The following is a 22,199-nucleotide window of genomic DNA, read 5'->3' on the forward strand; positions in this document are numbered from 1 at the left end:
AGTTAAAATAAAAAACATTCATATGAGAAATAAAATTGTTTGTGTAAACTGCATGTGGTGTTAACTAGGCCTATACTACTGTACTTTAATGTCAGTCACAAGGGTGGTACTTCAAGAGCCATATATTTTATGAAGTGAAAAGTTTGAGAACCACTGGTCTAGACAACCCAAAATGTGATGTCCACATATGTGGACGCCAGGTCCTAGGAGGAGTCTGAAGTTTACACATAAAATAATTTACACGATTATTTGTTAAAGTTTACCAGTGAAAACCTGTTAAGATGGAAAGTGACACAAAGGGACTTTGATAGTTTGTGCTGAAACTATCATTTGAGAATATTTTTAGTTGGGTACCTTAAGACAACAGTATGATACAGCACACACTGTATTTTTCAGTCACTGGGAGAAACAGGAGTTCATTTTTATCTTTAAAATAAATGACCTATATGGTCATTTTGAAAAGCCCAGTGTTGCCATGTAATTTCAGTAGTAAAAAAAATAGTTTTATAGAAAGCGAATAATATAAAAGCATACATCTTTTATTTCACAAAGTCTAAAACATTAAATGATGTAAGAGAAAAAAGAGGAAGTTATAAGCCAAAAGCAGTTTTAGATCACTTTCCAGATTAAAGCATTCTTTCTGAAACCAACATAATTCATGTTTCTGAAATATTCAGGAGCCAAAATCTTCTGAAGACAGAGAATTAATGACCTATTGACTAACATGAAAGTCAAACTAATTAACTAATAACTAATAACAAAAATGAATCGCTTACCTTTTTTCAGTCAACCCTTTTGGACTTTTTTCTGGAATTTTTATGATAGCTTACATTCTCATTTTGTCCATTGAGCAGTCGATTGCTCAGAAGTGAGATTTTCTATAAAGTGCTTAAAAATGATTTCAAATAAGCAGCCAACAGAAAAGCTCCTTTGGGTGTGACAATTAGATATCCGTGTTACCAGAAGTGGCTGTGTTAAGCACCACCTTTTTTTCTGACATCCTGCACCACTGAATGTGTTGTATATGAAGGAGTATTAGGGCCACATTAAGAAAAGAAATGTTGATCACTTTGAAATTAGAGATTAAAGTTGTAATTACTTTGAGAAAAAAGTCATAAGTGTATTTTGAGAAAAAAGTTGAAATGTACAGATCACAGTTTTCTGCATCATCTATGTTTATGTGCTAAAATAAAAATAATTTTCTTCCTGTCTAACACATTTGTTTTAAGGTTTCTCTGGTTTTTAATTATTCATAGTTTCATGATCCTGTTTTCTGTACTGGTGACATTCTCGCTTTGTGTCTATATGTTTTGGTTATATTCTAGTTATCAGTGCCTTTAGTTAATGAGAGGTCATTTATCTCCTTTTTTATTTTTATTGTCCCCTGTCTATGTCAAGCTCATGTGCCTTAGTCCAGGTCTCAGTGTTACTTATTTCCTTTCTTATGTTGAGAGTCTCACATCAGCTTTGCTTCCTCTGTCTAATTAGTCTGTTATTTCTTTCAGCCTTGTTCCTACCTCGTTCCTATCCTCTCGCTAACTTGTGTTTGTATTTATTGTCTCAGTTTCTCTCTGCTCTTTATTGTGATCTCTCTCTCTTACTGTGTGGCCTCTGTGTACTGTTCTCTCTTTAGAGCAGGGGTAGGGAACGTTAGTCCTCGAGAGCCGGTGTCCTGCAGGTTTTAGATGTGTCCTTGACACAGCTGATTTAAATGGCTAAATCAGCTCCTCAACATGTCTTGAAGATTTCCAGAGGCCTGGTGATCAACTAACCATTTGATTCAGGTGTGGTGACCCAGGGTGAGATCTAAAACCTGCAGTGGCTCTCGAGGACTAACGTTCCCTACCCTTGCTTTAGAGCTTAGTTTGTGAGTTCCTGGTTTCAGTTAATCACAACATTTGCACTTGCTATTTTCAAATAGCAGAAATGAGAATCTGTGGCCACCAAAGTGGTAGCTTTCTGCCATATTGCTATGCCTGGATATTCTGTCCATATAAGCTATGAACAGAATCGGTGACAAAGGGCAGAGTCCAACACCCAACGGAAATGAGTCTGACTTATTGCCAGCAATTTGAACCAAGCTCCTGCACTAGTTATACAGTGGTCCCTTGTTTATCACTTTAAACACTTTTCTCAGACAGGCACGAACATTTTCACACTTTTCTCTCTTGTTTAAACACACTCAAAGTCCAACACCCATCGAAAAATAAGTCCAGTATTATAGAATAAAACCCAAGATAAAACCCTGTTTTCAGGTCCAGAACATGGTAATAGAGCAGCTGCGAGAGAATTCGTCATTAATGAATCAATGGTACGGAAGTAAAGGAAGCAAGAAAAATGAGCTAGTAAAGTTTGACTTATCTGACTGTTTCGTTTGGCTTAATGTGCCTTGTGGTCCGAAAAATACAGTAACATCTACCTTACTTTAGCATGTCCACAAGTCCAACTTTTTGTGCAATGGTTAGCATCTTTCTCTGCCTTTTGAGTGCTACCACAGGTGCCTTTGACGGTGCAAAACGTTTCGCCGACATTGCTTTTGTTGGGGAGAAAACTTACAAGCATACAGTACAGCACTTCAGAGTCACACTGCTAGCGATCGAAGATTTATGTAAATTTGACAAGCTGAACACATTGTGTACTGTACAGGAGACACGGCACGGAGGAGAGTGATGGACAATGGCCTACAGCCGATCAGGATACAGAACACAATACGCTGTAAAAAAAAAAACATGCAAAACTGCACAAAAAAAAATCTGTGAAACAGCAAGGCCGCGAAAGGTGAACCGCATTATAGCGAGGGACCGCTGTACAGGAGCCGAATGTCTCATAGCAATGGTCAGACACCTCATACTCCTGGAGCACAGCCTTTAAGATGCATCACAGAATGCAGTCAAAGGCCTTCTCCAAGTCTACAAAACACATGAAGATTGTTTGGGCAAACTCTCACGCACTGCCAAGTATTCTTTAGAGATTAAAGAACTGGTCCAGTGTTCTGCGGCCAGGAGGAAAACTGCATTGTTTCTCCTGTATCTGAGGGTACTCTAAGCTCTCTTCACCTCCAGTGTCCAACATCTGGTTCAGGGACTATCACCATGCAAGCAAGGAGCTGCAGGCGTAGTTCCTTGTGGCAGCCACAGCAATGGAGGTGTGGAACATGATCCATTCAGAGACAATGTACCCAGTCTTCCTCAGACTCCTGTCACACAAAGCAGATGTTGAGTTTCTTTCACTCACCCTGCAGAAGAGAAGTAATAAAAGTCATATTTCTAGCTGTCTTTTTTGCAAAAAAAAAGTTTAAAGAAGTCTGAAGTTTACATGTGAAACAGTTTACATGATGTTAGCCAGCAGTGAACATTTGTTAAAATTAAAGGTGACACAAAGGATGTTTTAAAGCATTCCATTAAAATTCTCAAAATTCTCAAGATCAGCTCAAAATAATAGCGTGATACAGCACATATTTTCTTCATTATCATCTTTTAAATTAGTAACATTGTAATGGTAACTTTACAAAATCTCAGTGTTGCCATGCAATGTAACTACTAAGACAAATGTTCAGCTTAAAGAAATCTGATAATACCAACATACAGCTTTTATTCCACGTTGAAAACATGAAACAGTGTGAGATATGAAAGAGAAAGTTACAAGTCAAAAAGAGAATGTTTTAATTTTTTTTTTGTTTGTTTATTGTTGGGTTTTTTTTTAAATCAGCGTAATTTATGTTTCAGACACACTCAGGGCAAAACACTTCTTAAATCAGTGAATTCAAGTTAAGCCTCATGTTATCTTTGAGTAAAACTGATATATATATTTTCATATATATATTTATGATAACTTGCATATTCATGAGTTCGAAAGAAGAGAAGTCAGTCACACGTGAGGCTGTTGTTAAAAACTGATGCAAAATGAGGAAATAACACAAAAGCTACTGTAAGTGTGAACATTAGATATATTTGTCACTAGAACTGACTGTATACAGTGCCATCTTCTTTGTTTCCCCAACAATTTTTGCAGCATAGTGTACTCTGCTTTACTCTGCTTGTGCCAAGGGACCAGATTATTAGGTGGACCAGTTTTTAGGGTAATGTGGTTTAGGGTTTTAAAGCCCCATCGATATGAGGTTTTAAAATTAACACAGCTCAGCTTCTCCAATAATCTTGCCACTGTCACAGGCTGGGTCTCTGACCCAGCAGTTTTGAGTTATTTGGCATCTTTGTTTCTCTTTTGTTTGTAATTTAGGTCTGTCAAGCTTCTGTTGTCATTTTTTTGACAACTTTACTATTTATAATTTTCCATTTATTTATTCCAAAAATAAGAAAAGATAAGAAGAACTTCATTTATCCCGAGGGAAATTCTTTTGTCATACACATGCTCAATGCAGCAAGAGAGACAGAGGAGCAGAGGAATAAGATATACAATATGTACAATAGAATACAGAAAAATATAACTGGAGTTGGGATTACAAACTTTGCCGTTGTGAAACAGGTTGTGCCACATAGTGGCAAATCAGCCAGATGCAGGAAAATGTTTAATGTATGCAAACAAACAAGAAATACTACCATGTGAACAGGAGGACAGGAGACACAGCACGAGACTGATTGACAATGGTCTACAGCCAATCAGGATGCAGAACACAATGCGCTCAAAAAAAAAAAAACATGCATAATTGCATACAAAAAAAATCAGCGAAACAGCGAGACCGCGAAAGGTGAACCTCGTTATAACGAGGGACCACTGTATTTACTTTGAGAGCCTATCAGACTGTATCTCAAATGCTCTATCTGTTAGCACTTCATCACCTCTCTCACCCACTGAGCAAATGCTGGCAGACCTGAATCCTTCCATTTAAGAATTAGCCTTCGTGCCAGGAGAGATGAGAAAGCCACTGCATTCATTTGATAAGAAATTATACATTATCGGTTTGGGAGGACACCAAACACTGCTGTCATTGGAATAGAATCAATTGTTTTGAAAAAGCTTTAATGAAAAAGCTTTAAAAAAAAAAAAAAAGCTTTAAAAACTAATTCCCAGAATTGGTTCAAATCACAGCAGGCCCAGAACATATAGCTCATAGTGGTGGGTGATTGCGTTCACCTTGGGTATCTGTCATCAGAGGTATTGCATTTTTTGGCCAGTTTAGCTTTGGTTAAGTACGCCTGGTGAAGGATTTTAAACTGTATTGCCCATAGGTCATCCAAGATCTAGAGGTTTAAGTCCAGTTCCCATGCATTTCTGGCTTTGGACAAGGAGTCTGCCTTTCTATGCTGCAGTGTGCTATATATTTTCGAGAGATATGGCCTCTAGCAACAAGTCAAAATTGCAGACAGTCCTCAAGCAGACAATCAGCAGGTAGACTTGGATAAGAAGTGAAGAGTTTAACTGTAACACTACGGACTTGTAAGTATCTAAAGAAGTGAGTCTTCAGGATTCCAAAATCTTTAGATAATGTTTCAAAAGATAAAAATAACCCTTAAGAAACAGATCAGAGAAACAGATAACTCTCCTACTGCACCAAACCTTGAACCCTGCATCACTCAGAGCTGGTAAAAAAAAAGATGATTTTACGCAATAGGGGAGCAGACAAGCGACTGCCTCAGACCAAAATAGCGTAGACTCTGAAACCAAACATTACGAGAGTTTTTAACCACAGGATTTTTAAAATTAACATTGCGACTGACTGGTAGGCTTGAACACCATAGAGGACCAAAGTGGCCCACTGCCTTCCCTAAAAGCCTGCATCCAGGTGGATAATTTCACAATATTGGCAGCCCAATAACAATACATAAAGTTTGGTAGGGTCAGGCCCCCTTCTGACTTAGAACACTGTAACAGGGAGTTACGGATTCTTGGAACTTTTTTGTCCCAAATAAAAGATGATATAAGTCCATCTAACTGGTTGAAAAATTGTGGGTGTGGTCTCTGGCCTGCTGCAGAGGAGAGGTGACACAGTGGGCGTTTCTCAATATGTGTACTTGTGCGTACTTGGGAATTGAGAAATGGCCACTGAGCTCGCAGGGGCAGGCTTGGAGCGGGGTTGGAAGTTAAATTGTTAGCATAATGTTAATTTCTGTCAATCGTTTTAGCTCTGAAAAATCGAGCTGAGCTCATTCAGGTATGGTTATCATCAGTGGAAATAATAATAATCACTCCTCCATCCCTATTAACCTGTAGGAGTCAGGGCAGAGGAGCACAGATAGTGAGAGGGGAGAGACCTCTACTGGAGAGGTGAGTCAAAGATTTCACAGGATGGAGTAATTTGTGATGCAGACAGTCTGATTAGAATTTTGAAATATGAAACATTTCAGTCATGGTACAACATATAAGACCTATTTAACTTGAGCTTTTATTTAGGAGAGTCAAGGTTAGAAAGTGGAGAGAGCAAAGAGATATATATAAGTCAAATTAGCCTGACTCACATATTTTTGAGGGTTCTATTTTAATATTACTTCAATTCAAGTAATTTAGTTTTTTTTTTTTTCAGGGCTTTAAATTGCAACCATTTTAGTCACATGCGTGCTCAAAATGTAATGTTTGTGACTTCAAAATATTTGGGAGCAACAAATTACTGTGGCGTGTGAGCAGAAGTCATGATATTAGCAATTTACATTACAATTCAGTATGTTTTAATGTATCTTGAAGGGTCAGGCAGAAGGAGAGGCTGAGGGAGAAAAAGGTCAACAGGCAAGTTCAAGTCAGAGAGAGCAATGAGAGACAGAGGAGCTGCAGCAAATGGATCAAGAGGCAGAGGAAGATCAAGTTATTACAGAGAGAGGAGAGCAAACAGGCCAAGAGAGGCAAAATGATGAAGCAGCTGCAGCAACTCGTTCTACTACAGGGTTTAATTTAGGTGACAATGACACAGGGCACAGACAGATAAAGCTGAAGAGCTATCCACATGATACTTTTGGTACACAGAAGCGAGCATTTAAAAAGCTGGTTTGAAAAGCACAACTGGTTAGAATATTCAGTCAACCAGAATGCAGCTTTCTGCTTCCCATGTAGAATGTTCGGCAAAAACATCAAACATGATAGTTTGGTCAGTAGCGGTTGCAGGAACTGGAAGAAAGCTTTAGTCATCTTTGGCAAGCATGAGATGGCACAAACACATAAGGACAGTGTTGTTACATGGAAAAGCTACCAGGGAACTAGCAAACAGGGAAACATTGCACAGATGATAGCAACTGCAAATGTGATTGAGATAGTCGAAAGAAGAGAGTATCTCAGACGAATTGTTGCAGTCACCTCTATGTTAGGGAGACAGGGACTCCCTTTTCGTGGCCATGATGAAGGTGAAGACAGCCCAAACAGAGGGAATTTTCTTGTGTGCATGGAACTTTTGAAGGAGTTTGATCCTTTTCTTCAAAAACATAATCCCCCATCAAATGCACAGTATATCTCGCCAACATCCCAGAATGACATGATTGACTGTTGTGCCCAGGAAGTTACTAGTGTAATTGTATCTGAAATGACAAAGTCTAAAGTCTATGCCATCATGGCAGATGAGGCAAGGGATGAAAAGGCAGAGCAGTTAGCTGTTTGTGTCAGGTACGTGTCAGAGGGGGTAGTGAAGGAGCGTTTCCTAGCACTTGCAGAGATAAAATCATTTGATGCCCAGTCCATTGCAAATGAGATTCAGCAGCAGATCCAAAACAATGGTCTTGCAGAGCTTAAGTGTGTAGCACAAACATATGATGGTGCAGCCGTTATGAGTGGCTCCACTGGAGGTGCATAAGCACATTTTAGAAGGCTCCATCCTGAGGCTATCTATGTGCATTGTTATGCTCATCAACTCAACCTGGTTTTGTGCAATACTTGCAAGGCTGTCCCAGAGGCTTTGGAGCTTTTCAGCTTGTTGGAGTGTGTGTATTCTTTCTTCAGCACCTCCCTAGTCAATCATCATAAGTTCATGGAGACTCAGGCAAAGCTTGGATTAACAAAAAACTGAGCTTGTGCTACTTTCAAACACTCGCTGGGCATGTCAGTTGCGATCAATCAGTGCAGTTCTTGAGACATAGGCACTCCAAAATGGCAGACAATCTGCAATTGGATCCCCCATAGCTGTTGGTCTCAGACCAAAGCTCTACAAGTTCTCAGCAGTCTATGCACAACTGATGTTTCAGTCGATTCTGTCTGTAACCGAAGGACTCCACAAATTCCTGCAGAAAGAGACTTTAGACCTGGCAGAAAGCTTTTATCTGCAAACAAGCTGTGTGTGACACACTTAAGGCAAACACTCAGATGCATTTGCTACAGAGTTGTATGAGAAAACCAAGGCCCTGTGTAACACCCACAGTATCCCTGAACCAGGTGCCAAGACAAGGCACAAACAGAGGAAAATGGAGGATTTTGTCCTGGAGGCAACTGTGGGTTCACGCACTGAATTGAACAACTGAGACACATTGAAAAGAGAGTTACTTTTCCCTTGTGTGGATCGGATGGTTGGCGAGCTTGATCAAAGATTTTGCAGTGTAGATGCAGGGCTACTAAAAGGCATCCAGGCAATCTGAGAACTTCTTGAGTGAACCACACTTGAATGAACTTGCAAAGCACTACAGACTTGACCTGAAAAAAGAGGAGGTTCTGGTGGCCAGAAACTTTCTTACCCGGAAAACAGAGGCTGGATGTCCACCCAAAGATATGTTGTCTGTGCACAACCTCCTTGATTCAGGCATGTTTCCCTCTCTGAAGCCAACCATCCAAGTTGCCCTAACAGTGCCTGTCAGCAGCTGCTCGTGCAAAAGGTCCTTTACTGCACTGCGTCGGCTGCACTCCTGGCTGCGTCAAACAATGGGTCAGAAAAGACTTCAGTCTTGCAGTCATGTCTATTGAAAAAGACACGCTTCAGCATCTGAGTCACAACAAAGTGATTGACCAATTTGCCACTCTTAAAAACAGACGGCATTCTTTGATGCTTCCACCCACCAAGTAACTGGTGATTGCAGCAATAAAAATGATGTACTTTTTTATTTTCAGTTTTTTTCTTGTTATTGATGCAGCAAACACATTTCCTCTGTTTTCTTGTTATACTGTATTATAAAAAAGACTGAAATAAAACAATAGATCTATTGGTGGCCTAAGATGTTTAATCTGTCCAAAAAAGTAGGAAAGCAATTTCTCAGTCTTTGTTTTCTGTTTGTGAAATTTTGTGCTCATTCACTACGTTCGTTCATATCGTGTGCATCTCTTGGGGGCTAAGCCCCCCCTGTCCTTAAAACCTAGTGACGCCCCTGCGCATGTTCGTACGTCATTGTCATGAGACACTCTCACAAACAAAATCACGGTTTAGTAATGCAGTAACACACTAATTTCAAAACTTTTTTGCAATAGTAATCCTTTACTTGTTACTTGAAAAAAGTAATTAGATTACAGTAACACGTTGCTACCCATCTCTGTTTATTAGATGGCATCACATTTTGATTAGTAAAACATTGTTAGCACTACTTGATTTTAATGGTTGAATTATATTCTCTTTTGATTTAATTAAGAATTGCCTCCTTTAGTCTTTTTCCCAGATAGTTTTGTGTTTCCTTTTATAATTTTATAGAAATTGGGGTCAGCTATTTTGATATGTATGGGCTGATTTTTAACACACTCTAGTGGTTACAATATTTTGGTACAGGTGTTAATTGATTAGAAACCTGTGCCGGTATTTAATCCTGACTGATGTGCATTTGTCAGACCCTGATAAGGACTCAGTATTGACTCAGTAAAAGTAAAATAGGCAAAAGTTAAAATATCAATACTACAGTCTAAATATCAGTAGAGCAAATCAATATGCTTTCAGTAAAAAGTCAATACAAATGGGTCTGTTTGCTCCAGGAATGAATTTTTACATGATTTCATCCCACACAGAGTGACTCAGGAACTACTTTTTCATTTTGATCTGTTTAATATTTCAAGAAAGTGAAAGTCAGTGAAATTGTGGACCTATTCATGATCTATTGCTCAAGTTTTCTGCTTATTTCACATTGTGAAATGTCTTTTAAACAAGACTGGTACCACACCTGTTGTACTGAGGACAGCTTGGATAAGCTCCAACTATGCCGCACCCCTGAATTGGATGAATGGAAGAAAATAGATGAGTAATACAAGTTAGCAAGACGAAACCTGATTTTTACATTTTTATTTTTCATTATATTGGTGTGTGTCATGGATATCATACTATTCTCAATTTTTTATTCTATAGCTTCTCTATAATTTGCTGACATATAAAAAAAAATACCATCAATGTAAGCCGATCTGACAAACACAACAACATTAAGTTACTTTAAGTCAGATTTTTCAAAAGAGGTATTGTGTGTAGAATAATAAAATGGTGAAAAATGTATTCAATCCATTTTGGAATAAGGCTGTAACATGACAAATTGTGGAACAAATCAAATGATGTAAATACTTTTCAGATGCACTGTAAGTTCATGTGATGGTGTCATTCTAAAACTGTTGTATTGTAAGTTTTAAATGCTTCACTATTTTTAATTTGAAAATTATCTACAAAAAAATGTCTGTTTTTAAATTCTTCAGGTCATCAGAGAGACAAGCCAGAGAATGTTCCTTTCAATTAAGTTTTAAAAAAGAGGTAAAGCTCCTCCAGCTTATCCAGACGAACACACGGCGTTCCCAGTCCAACTTAGAGATATAATCACTCCTGAGTCCTGGGTCTAGCCCAGGGCCTTTTTTCGTTGTTATGTTGTCCTCACAGGACAGCCACAAACATATGATTTACAAATTATGATGCTGTACAAATTTGACCACATTCAGCAGTAAGTGATCCATCTACTGCAGATGGGGAACATTTTTATGCAGAATTATTATTTTTACCTTTGATATTTTAGGCACAGTTTTCCAGTAATACGGTTTTGTCTATACTAAGGTATTTTCATTGTCTTTTATGTTATATAGTATGTTATTCTATTTTATCTTATCCTATTCCATTGTATTTTTCTTAACTTTTACTGCTCTTAAACTTGTACTTTCTGCCATGACCAAAAAAACTTCCCACGTGTGGGACTAATAAAGGTTTATCTTATCTTATCTTATCTCTCTTAGAAAGGTTTAAAATTTCCTCCATCACTTGTCATTTTCAGCTAATACTAAATTTTGTTTGGTAATATAGTGCATATTTATTTTAATATAAAAGTAAAAATATATTACAATTCTTTAGCCAGAAAGATGTGCAGAAAGGTGAAGATGTCCATGCAGAGTCAAGACAGGCAGTACAAATGGTATGTTTTAATCTGATCCAGTTTATGGTTGTGACACTGAGCTCAATTTCCATCAGTAATTCCATCAATAATTTCCTTATGCAAGTACCTGGATCTGCTGGGGGTTTTTTTTTCATGCTGATTTCATGATTTCCATGAAATCAGCACTGATGTAATGGTCTCTTAGATTTTAAAACAGTTGTTTCCAGCATAAATATTTCTTTCCTGTTAAATAGATGTTGTTACACATGACTTAACATTGTTTACAGTACAAATATTTCCTCTTCCCTGTAAAAACATTTTTTGCCCCCTGTTCAAGTGCATTTACAGGTAAGTGTTGTTATTACAAATAATCTATTTATGTATCCAAGTTTCCCCATTAACTGTTCTCCTGTAGCTGATCTCTCTTTTTTTTCTTTTGCATATTTGTCACAGTACATATTGAAAAACTAAATAAATAAAAATAACCAAAGTAATTACAACATACAGTTTTTAAATGTTAATTTAATTTATTAAAGGAAAATAGCTATCATAACCTAGCCTAGCCCTTAATTTTTGTGTTGAGGGTAAGTATTCGAATTTGATCAAAAATAAGGCTCACAAGTAGGTCTTTATAAATATCTTATTCTATTTTTTTTTATTTCATATGGGAATAATTTATGGTGGGTTCTGTTTCCGACGACATGACTCTGAGGCTGTCATCTCAATCTCCCTGTTTGATTAGAGCAAAAGGCAGGTATTAGGCAACACAGATTTTTTTGTATTTCTCTGTTTTAGTTTTCTTTGGATTAACTTGGTATTATATTCTGTGCATCCATTTATACATACATATATATATATATATATATGTATGTTCAGAAAGTAAACTTTCTGAACATTGGAAAGAAGACAGGATAGCTGGGAGACATGCCATAATTGACCTTGTGGCAGATTCAAACCCAGGCCTCTGCATGAACCTTATGACATAATGATCACCTGTTCTACCCAGCGAGCTAAACTGGCACACGTGTGTAGCTTTTGAATGTAACACTTAAATATGAGAAGGAATCTTCACTTTGATTTACCTTCATACACAGAAAGTATCCTGATCCCCCTCAGAAATCCTAACCAGAATGTCAGACAGTGGTCTCCACCACCGTCATCAAAGCACCAAATTAGGTCAAATATTTTGAAACAATGGTGTTCAAACATCAGAGTAAAGCTAAAGACAGAAGGCCACTGAGCACTGAAGCTGTGATGCAAAACGTCGATAAGATTTTCCTCTAATTTGTCAACTGTTGTTTCGCATATCTAAATTAATCAGTTAGCTGATGTATCGCTCAGTCATCTCATATTTATTCAAAGGTTTGATTATTTATCGGACCTATGTCTGTTTTGCTCTCCAGAAACTTACTTCCAGTATCCAGTCTGGATAACACAAGCAATATCATCAGTTATGTCATCGTCAGTGAAGGCTGCAAGAAAAAAGAAGCCATTTTTAATATGCAAAATAAAAAGCAAAACTTAACTAATACCTCTGTGTTTTCTTTGGGTGCAAGGACTCACCTGTGCAGGAGGTATGACACACATTTTCAGATGGGCAATACCCCGAATCACAGAACTTCCTGTCAGACAGCTGGAAGAGCCCGTAAAGATTTTTGGCTTCTGCATCCTCCTCACTGCTCGTTTCATCATGCCCCTTTCCCTTCCCTTTGCCACCTTCCTTACTTTTCTTTTTCCCCTCATGACTGCTTGAGTCAGGATCCCACTTTCGTCTTTTTATGACACCTGTGCTGTTTGACACGAGAGTTGTGCTTATTGAGCTAATGGTGGAGTTAGTACTAGCTGGGCTAGTAGTAGTGTTAGTAAGAGTAGTGCTTTTGGTCATGCCAGTGGATGTTGAATTGTTGTTTGTCAGTGTGGATGCTCCAGTGCTCATTTGGTTGACTTCTGTTGCAGAGGGGGATACAGCCACTGTTGGCTTTGGTGTGGCAGGGATGCACTTTCCAAATGACTCGACCAAAGTGGTGTTCAGATTAGACCTCCGTTCCACTTCACAGATAACTGCAGCAAATCAGTCATGTACACAAAGAGACCAAACAGGGAAGAAAGAGAAAAAAAGAACAAAATATGATATTTAGTAAGAGTTGTTGTTGCTGTTTTCTTTCACCTTCCATAATATGTGTGCTTTTAGTTTTATTTTAGTGGCTACTGTAAACAATCAAAAATAGCACATTTTACATCAGTTTTATCAGCAAATGAATAGAGAAATTAGTCCAGGTGTTGCAGCGCTACTTCACAGAAGTCAAGTGTAAACTAAAGGAGACAAAAAAATACCGTTAAGTTGATATTTTACAAGGAGTTTTTTGGGGGGAGTTTTTTAGCCAATTCTTTAAAGTAGACATTCTTTGACATAGTCTCTTTATTTTTTATCTTTTCATGGGCATTTTGATATGCTTTTTTATCAAACATTGTGATGAGGCTGACATTCAGATGGGACTTTCTATTCAGGTCACAGACATTTGCAGCAAGCCAAGTGTACCAGCAGATGTCAGAATGCAAACAAAAAAGGGAGGAGTAGATTAGAAAAAGGTCATAGTGAGAGTTATCATCTTACTTTGAAATGAAAGCATATGCACTATTCGTTTTCTTTGAATCGATACTTTTAAATATGTATAATATATCAATAGATTATTGATACAATTACATTATTGCTGCAGTTGCTAAAGTAATATGTAATAGTAATACATATACATACTTACATATACAGTAAAAGTATATGTAAGTATAAAATTACATGCTGCTTATATTGTATCAGAGTTAATTTGCTGACTTTATTCTGCAAATTCTTCAAATTTCACAGTAAACAGTAACTTAAAGTCCAGATATCTAAAAAGGGGTTAGTATTTTTCCTCTAGTAGAGAAGAATCATAAAATAGCAGTGAACTTCAATACATCAGAAGTATACTTTTGGACATTTCAGCTTTACCACTGATTTTAATCAGTGCCCAAGGGATGTGTGTTTGGAGGTCATGAAAGTTGAACACAACAAATGCATTTAAGCTCACCTATTGCCAAGACTCCTTCCTTTGATTTTCTTGGCAGATCGATCATTTTCCCGAGCTTGTCTTTGAGCTCACATTTGGAGACAATCCGGCTCTCAGAAAAGCTGGGCAGCACAACTGCCACAGCCACCACGACAAGCAACCCAAGCTTCATGTCAGCACTTTCTGTGGAGGAATCATTGTTTGTTTTAATTATTATATGTTCCTCAAAATTCTCCACCATCAAGAGTCAACATCGCTAATAATTAATGCTAAAATGCTAAAAATCCCCAGTTTAACTGCAGAACTTTTGAGATTCATTAAAACTTCTCATTTTCAATTATGTTTTTCACCCATTTTCAACAACCCTACAATGATGTCATCAATTTAAGAAAAAAACCCGTTGTCAGTAAATAAAATTTATAATTTTTGCATAATATAACAAAACAAAGTGGTAACAGTTAAAATAATGAAGAGAATTCTTCCTTACCACGTTGATCAACCTGATTGACTGTTGACTGAGAAAAATGTCCCCCTGTGTATGTTTGCAGACAGAGCCTGTGAGTTTATATATGATGCCTTTGACCACTGGGCCAGCCTGTTTTACTGCTGTCTTTGTTGTCTGGGGAGTTTCGCTTGAGAAAGGAACATTTTTAATGTTGATGAACAATACATAAATGCCCACATGACACTAAATACTCAGCACCAAAACATGACATTCAAAGCTTTCATTTACCTGACTATCAAATGACATCACCCAGGAGGATGATTCAGGGGCATGCCAGAGAGTAGGCTTCTCTGAATTTTGTGGTTTCACTTTAGAGGCAATGTGAACCTGATAAATGTCAATATATTTGTACATTTGCTTCATGTAGACGGTATTTCCTTCTTGACATAGAATGGAACAGATCACAGTGACATTGCTGAAACTTCAAAAAGGAAGGCTGCTTGACTTGAAATATAATATTGATTCAAATAAAATCTCTCCCTCTGCTGGTACTGCAGCTTACTGCACAGCCATGCCCATAGCATTAAACCTTTTTGCCAACATCCAATAAGTTTTGTTCAGGATACTAAAATCTACTTTTGGATTCATTAAATATAAATATTTTTAATTTGACTAAATACAGATAGTGTAATAACATGTAATTTCTGTTATTCTCAACTGACCTGGTGGAAATGTCACAGCACAAAGGTCATTCTCACCACTGTTAATGCAGTTCTCAAAAAATGGGAGCGTTTTTGAAAACAAAAGACACAATAATCAAAGTCTTTTTCACATTTGTCAAAACATTAAAAGTACCTGAGAACCTGAAAGAAAGATTATTAAATTTGGCATGGTTGTTGATCTCAGGAGGGTTGATTTCAGAGACTGTTGATGTACTGAGATTTTCCCACACAACGATCACCAGGGGTTACAGAGAATGGTTTTCCAATTTCCTTGTACTATAGTACTAGGTATTACTGTGCAATGACAATAAAGAGTTATCTTAAATGAGAAATCGTCTAGGGATCAGCAGTTATGTATTTTTGTTAGACAGTGTGTTGGTAGATTTGCTATTGTATACATATTTGAACAAAATTTGAAAACAGCAATCAACAGTAGTCAGGAAAGTGGGTGATCTAAAGTTGTGACTGACAGAAGTACAAACTGTTTTGATGAGTTGTAATAGGGCTGTTCGATATAATGATATATATCGGATGACGATATAAAAACGTCTATTGTTTCATTTTACGCTATCGTTTGTTTCGTGGTGTTGCAAAATAAACTGTTTACGGCAATATTTTTTCATCGTTTTGATGGTCACTGTAGTGGCTATATTAATTTCTTAAAGTTCTCTCTTTCTCTTATATTTAATATAACCACACTACAGACAGACAAGCACTTGTTTTTATGAGTTGTCGCTTGTTTATTTTCCACATAAACCTTTCACAATAAAGCTCAAGATCCTGTTGAGACTTTTCAAAATAAACTGAATCATGTGAAAGATGCAGAATATTTACGGATGAGAAGCAAAAAAGAGCCGTCAGGTGCTAAAAAAAATAAACCTTAGACTCAAACGTTAGAACAGACTTTTCCCCGCAGCACGCTGTGTAATAAATACTCACAAAGAAAACGGTGGCCCTTAAAACTTATGTCTAAAAATGTATAGCTTCATGCATCAGTTAAAACACTCGACTCCAGGTACATGACGCCCAGCTGGGAACACTTCACGCAAGTCGAGCTGCCCGAGATTCACAGAATTTACAGAAAATGTTGCATTTTTGTGATTTATATCGTTATCGGACGATAGATGTCTTAATATCGGGATATGAGATTTTGGTCATATCGCACAGCCCTAAGTTGTAAGATTCAAGTCAAAAGTCCATAAACACAACAGGAAAATATCTTTAGTAGTGACGTATGTGTAAAAACAATATAGGTGTATAAAAACAATGAGAAATACTAATGAACATATAACAGCTGTTCTTAAACAGCTCCATTGGCTTCCATTTCCTGTTTACTTTCAAAGCGCTTCATAACCTTGCTCCTCCATATTTATCTGACCTTCTCCATACATACTCACCCCCTCGTACACTTCGCTCTTCTTCAGCTTCCCTTCTGTGTGTTCCACCTGCTCCCCAGAGCCTTTAGTTGTTCTGCCCCAAGACGTTGGAATGCACTTCCACCAGATCTCCGGACCACAAACTCTCTCACAACTTTTTTTTTTTTTTTTAAATATTTTTATTATTAACACAAATTAATTCGGTTTGGGAAAGCCCCGCAACAAGGAGGATGACAGTACGGGTCCAACGTATTTCAGATATGGGTCCCAGGTTCTGTGGAAAGAGTCCAAGGTGGAGTTGAGCATACAAGTTATATATTCATTGGGGATAACAGTCCATAACAATGTTATGCCAGGATTTCTTAGTTGGGATTGCTGGCCTGCCCCAGAGGAGCAGGATATTCTTCCTGGCAGCAAAAGATAACAGCTGGAACAGTCTCTTGTGCTTGCCTTTGATAACCAGATTGTCCATTACTCTCAATATAAGACATAGAGGGTCCAGAGGAACAACAGAGTTGAAAATAACTGAAAGCACCTTTGCAACATCAGACCAGAAATATTGATTTTTTTACACATAACCAAAAACAATGCATAAAGTCACCCTCCTCCGCATTACACTTCCAGCATAAAGGGGAGGAGTTTACATCTATTTTACTTTTTAAAGAGGGTGTGATGTAAGCCTGATGAACAATTTTTAACTGAACTGATTTAGCCCGATTACAGACAGATATCTTAGAGGCACAGGCCCAAATCTCCTGCCAGTCTGGATCATTTATTGAGCGGCCTAGGTCTCTTTCTCAGACCTGTTTAGCAGACAGGAAACAAGGGGCTGAGCCATAATTAAGAACCTTATAAAAGGAACTGATGGATTTTCCAGACTGCACGGAGGACAAAGCATCCTCCACTGCGGACCTAGTAGGGTCCAACAATAGGGTGGTGTCATTAATTATAAAGTGCCTCAGTTGCAGGTATCTAAAGAGTTCCACATTTTGAAGGCCAAAACATTGTTGAAGCTGCTGTAAGGAAAGAAGGGTCCGGCCTCTAAACAAATCACCCAAGCTAACCAGCCCCAAATTAGACCAGACCACAAAACCCTGGTCCAGACATCCAGGCAAGAAGTAAGGGCCATTCATAACAGGAGCCAGGGAGGATCTCAAATGGGCCCGACCCTCCAAAGCACAGATAGACCTCCAGGCCTTGACAGAGCATAGAGCAATAGGATTGTTGGAGAGTTTTTTGACTTCACTGATCTCTTTAACAAATAACAAATTAAACAGGGGACATTTGGACTGAGAGGATTCAATATCAAGCCAGATCGAGGTAGAGTCACATCTGAGCCAGTCTGCGATCCCTGTAAGATGAATAGCAAGCTGGTAAAGTCGCAGACTGGGTAAATCAACACCTCCATCTCGACTGGACATCTGGACTGTGGCCATTTGAAGTCTGGGCCTTCTTTTGCTCCATATCAAAGCACTTAACCAACCCTCCAAAACCTTAAAAACCTTGTTAGATAACAAGATGGGGATCATTTGCAGAGGATATAGCAGTCTGGGCACAATATTCATTTTGATCAAGGCCTCTCTGCCAAGCCATGACATAGGGAGGGGGGCTCAGTGCTCCAGATCAGCCTTAACTGAATCGAAAAAAGGGACAAAGTTGAGCTTGAACAGCTGATGATAAGATGGAGAAACTCGTATCCCCAAAAGAGTAAACCCAGTAGGAGACCAGCGAAATGGAAAGGGAACAGTTGTAACTGGAACTGTCAACAATGAACCCAGGGGCATGGCCTCTTACTTGGCAAAGCCTGAAAATGCACCGAAAGATGAAATTACTTCAACAAGACGGGGAGAGGGAGGTTTCGGGTCGGGATAAGAGCACCAACACATTATCTGCATATAAAGAGATTTTATGTATCTTCTCTTTAACACGAATACCAGAAATTAAAACATCCTGTCTTACAGCCTGGGCCAGTGGTTCTATGGCTATGTTAAAGAGTAGAGGACTAAGAGGATCGCCTATTTCCACGGTGGAGAGCAAAATTGCTGGAGCGCATCCCGTTAGTTATAACCGCTGCGACTGGGGAGTTAGAGAACTTTCACCCAATTTACAAAGATTTCACCCAATATAAATTCCTCTCCTCTCCGGAATGGGGCAGGATGCCATATAGGAAAGAGTGACTGAGCATTGCTAAGAGTGGATCCAGAAGGACTGTCTGAAACTGTCTGTAAAACTCGCAGCAAAATCCATCCCTACCTGGAGCTTTACCTGATGGCATGGCATCCAAGGCAAACAAGGCTTCTTCTCTTGTAATAGGAGCATTAAGTAAAAGTTTTTGGGCCTCTGTAATCTTAGGGATGTTCAAACCTAGAAAAGAAATCCCTCATGAGCCTGTAAGCATCACCAGGCTGCTCAGATTTATATAAATTAGAGTAAAATGACGCAAACTCCTCATTGATAGCCCTTGTATCAAATAATTTAGCTTCCTCTTTATTGGTAACAGAAGCAATGGCAAGAGAATCGGCCCTTCTTTTTACAAGGTTGGCAAGATATCTACCCGGTTTGTCGCCAAATTCGTACATCCTCTGCTTGGCAAATTTAAGAGTATGCTCAGAATTCTGCATCATAAAAGTATTTAGAGCTGTGCGAGTGGCAGCGAGGTCCTTTAGTAAAAGCGGCGTAGGAGATGCAATATGACATTTCTCCAGCTCGGTCAGCTTGGTTTCGAGGGCTAAATACTGCTCATTCTTTTGTCGCTTCCTAAAGGCGACAAAAGAGATGATTAGACCCGGGAAAAGGCTTTTCACGTTTCCCAGAGGATAGAGGGGTTGTCTAAGGATGGGGAGTTGATTGAATAGAAGATCCTGAATTCCAAATTAAAATGTGAAATAAATTTCTCGTCTCTAAGCAGGGACGAGCGAAATCTCCAGCATCCAGACAGAACCCTAACATCTGGGAGGGAATAAGATAAATACAGGGAAGTCGGCCATCTTGATGGCTTCTAAATGGCCACCATGGTCAATACCCTTCTTGAGGAGTTTGCCCCCTCACATATACTAATGTGCCACAAACAGGACTGTAATATCACCAACCTTTCCCATGTTATTACGGTGTATCCATATAAATGGCCCACCCTGTATTGTATTGTTGCTATTGTTCTTGTGCTATCGTAAGGTGACCTTGAGGGTCTTAAAGGCAAGAATAAATAAAATGTATTGTTATTATTGTTATTATTATTATTGTTATTATTATTATAAAAAATATCTTTATAAATTTCTCACATGGATCCAATTTTTATTTCATATAATTATCATATTCCTGTTTGCCATTTAGGACACTTCCTGTTTGCCATTTGTTTGAAAGTTGTGTTTTGATCGTGTCCTGTGGATTTTTGAAATTTGGCCATCAATTTCTGGAGCAATGACTACTCAAATTGTTGGAACTTTTGGCACAACCCTGTCTGGATTACGACTTTGACAAAGGATATTGGACTGGACTAACGGAGTTAACGAGGTAATTGCAGGCTAGCCAACATGTTACCAGGCTAACAGCTGACAAAGCTAACAGCTGACTGAGGAATCAGCTGACTGAACCTGCTACCAGGGTAACCAGATAAAATGGGGCCGAAGAGGACACCGACAGCTGAGGAAATCGAGGACATTAAAAAGTCTCTTGACTTCATAATGGAGGAAATTTCCACTATCAGGTTGCAGCAGAAAAATATCATTGAAATTGTGGAGGAGGTAAAGCTCCTCCGCATCCAAAATACCAAAAAATATAAAAAGATTGCATACCTGGAAAGTAAGGTCGCTGACCTGGAACAATACTCCAGGATAAACGACATCATCATCACTAGGCTCCATATTAAACCCCAGTCATATGCTCAGGCAGTGACCGCTGACAGCAATGAGGAACCTGGAGAGCTTGACATTAGCTACACGGAACAACAGGTGGCTGCTTTCCTGCGGTCCAAAGGGATTGACCTGGACTGTAACTCTGTCGAAGCATGCCACCCTCTTCCCAGGAGGAACGGCAACATACCGGCTATTATATTAAGGTTTGTAAATCGAAAGCACAAGATTATGCTGCTGAAACAAGGAGGAAAATTAAAAGGATCTAATGTCTTTATCAATGAACATCTAACCAAACACAACGCTGAAATAGCCAAAAAAGCACGACACCTTAAGAAGCTGGGACAAATCCAAAGCACTTGGATGACGAACTGTAAAATATTCATTAAACTAAACGGATCACCAGAGGAAGCCAAAGTTCTGACCATTAAACACATGGCGGATCTCGAAAAATATCAGTGAGCAACAGGATCTGGGCGACAAACAAGGTAACAGACAACCACGCACTCACTTATGACACACACTGGAAGGAAGAACTCAGATACATCTGGAAGAAACAGCTGCATCAGTCAGACAGTTGCAGAATATGATCAATTGGAACTGAAAACATTTAACTATATGGATCACAATACACAGGACTTGGAATATGAACTAGATCCAGACAACAACTTCTTCTCATCTAACAATAACAATTGCTGCTACTATACAAATAAAGACTACAATCAGAGGATTAAAACTGAGAATAAATTATCAATTATCCACTTTAACTGTAGAAGTCTCTATGCTAATTTTAATCATATCAAAGAATATCTTAACCAGTTTTCACATCCATTCAGTGTCATTGCCTTATCAGAAACTTGGATCAATATGGAAAAAGGAACAGACTTTGAACTGGAGGGTTATGAATTCACATTTATAACTAGGCGAAACAAAGGAGGAGGAGGAGTTGCCTTGTCTGTGGACAAATCCTTGAAATTTAATGTGGTGGAAAATCTGACGATGGTGATTGATAATGTACTGGAATGTATTACAGTTGAAATTTGTAAAGAAAAAAGTAAAAATGTAATCATTAGCTGTATATACAGAGCTCCAGGTAGTAGTATTGAGACATTTAAAGACTGGACAGAAGAAACATTTATTGAAATAGCTCACAAAAAAGTTTTCATTTGTGGAGACTTCAATATTGATTTGATTGATTTCAATATTGAAAATTCTGTAAGTCAGACCTTCCCAAAGTGTGGGGCGCAGAGCCATTGCAGGGGGGGCGCAGTATGAAAGGGGGGGGGGGGGACAACACTTGGACACTGCTAGCATAATGGACAGGTTTTTGACGGAGCGCAAAGCATGAGATGAATCATCGCTGAATACGTTTCCAAACCAACTTCATTCTAAGCCAGAGAATAGAAAATATGGTGAAGCATATCATACAAATAATATCAGGCCGATCCTGCCACGATTTGTTCCCTCGGTTCAAATCACGGACAAACAGCATCCCACAGTTTTTTATGTTTTTAAACCAATTTCCACAGAGAGTCATTTTTTGAAAAATGTATTGATAGCAATTTTGAATATTATTACACAGGA

The sequence above is a fragment of the Pelmatolapia mariae genome, linkage group LG10_11, assembly GCF_036321145.2.
Source record: "Pelmatolapia mariae isolate MD_Pm_ZW linkage group LG10_11, Pm_UMD_F_2, whole genome shotgun sequence".
Lineage (NCBI taxonomy): Eukaryota > Metazoa > Chordata > Actinopteri > Cichliformes > Cichlidae > Pelmatolapia > Pelmatolapia mariae.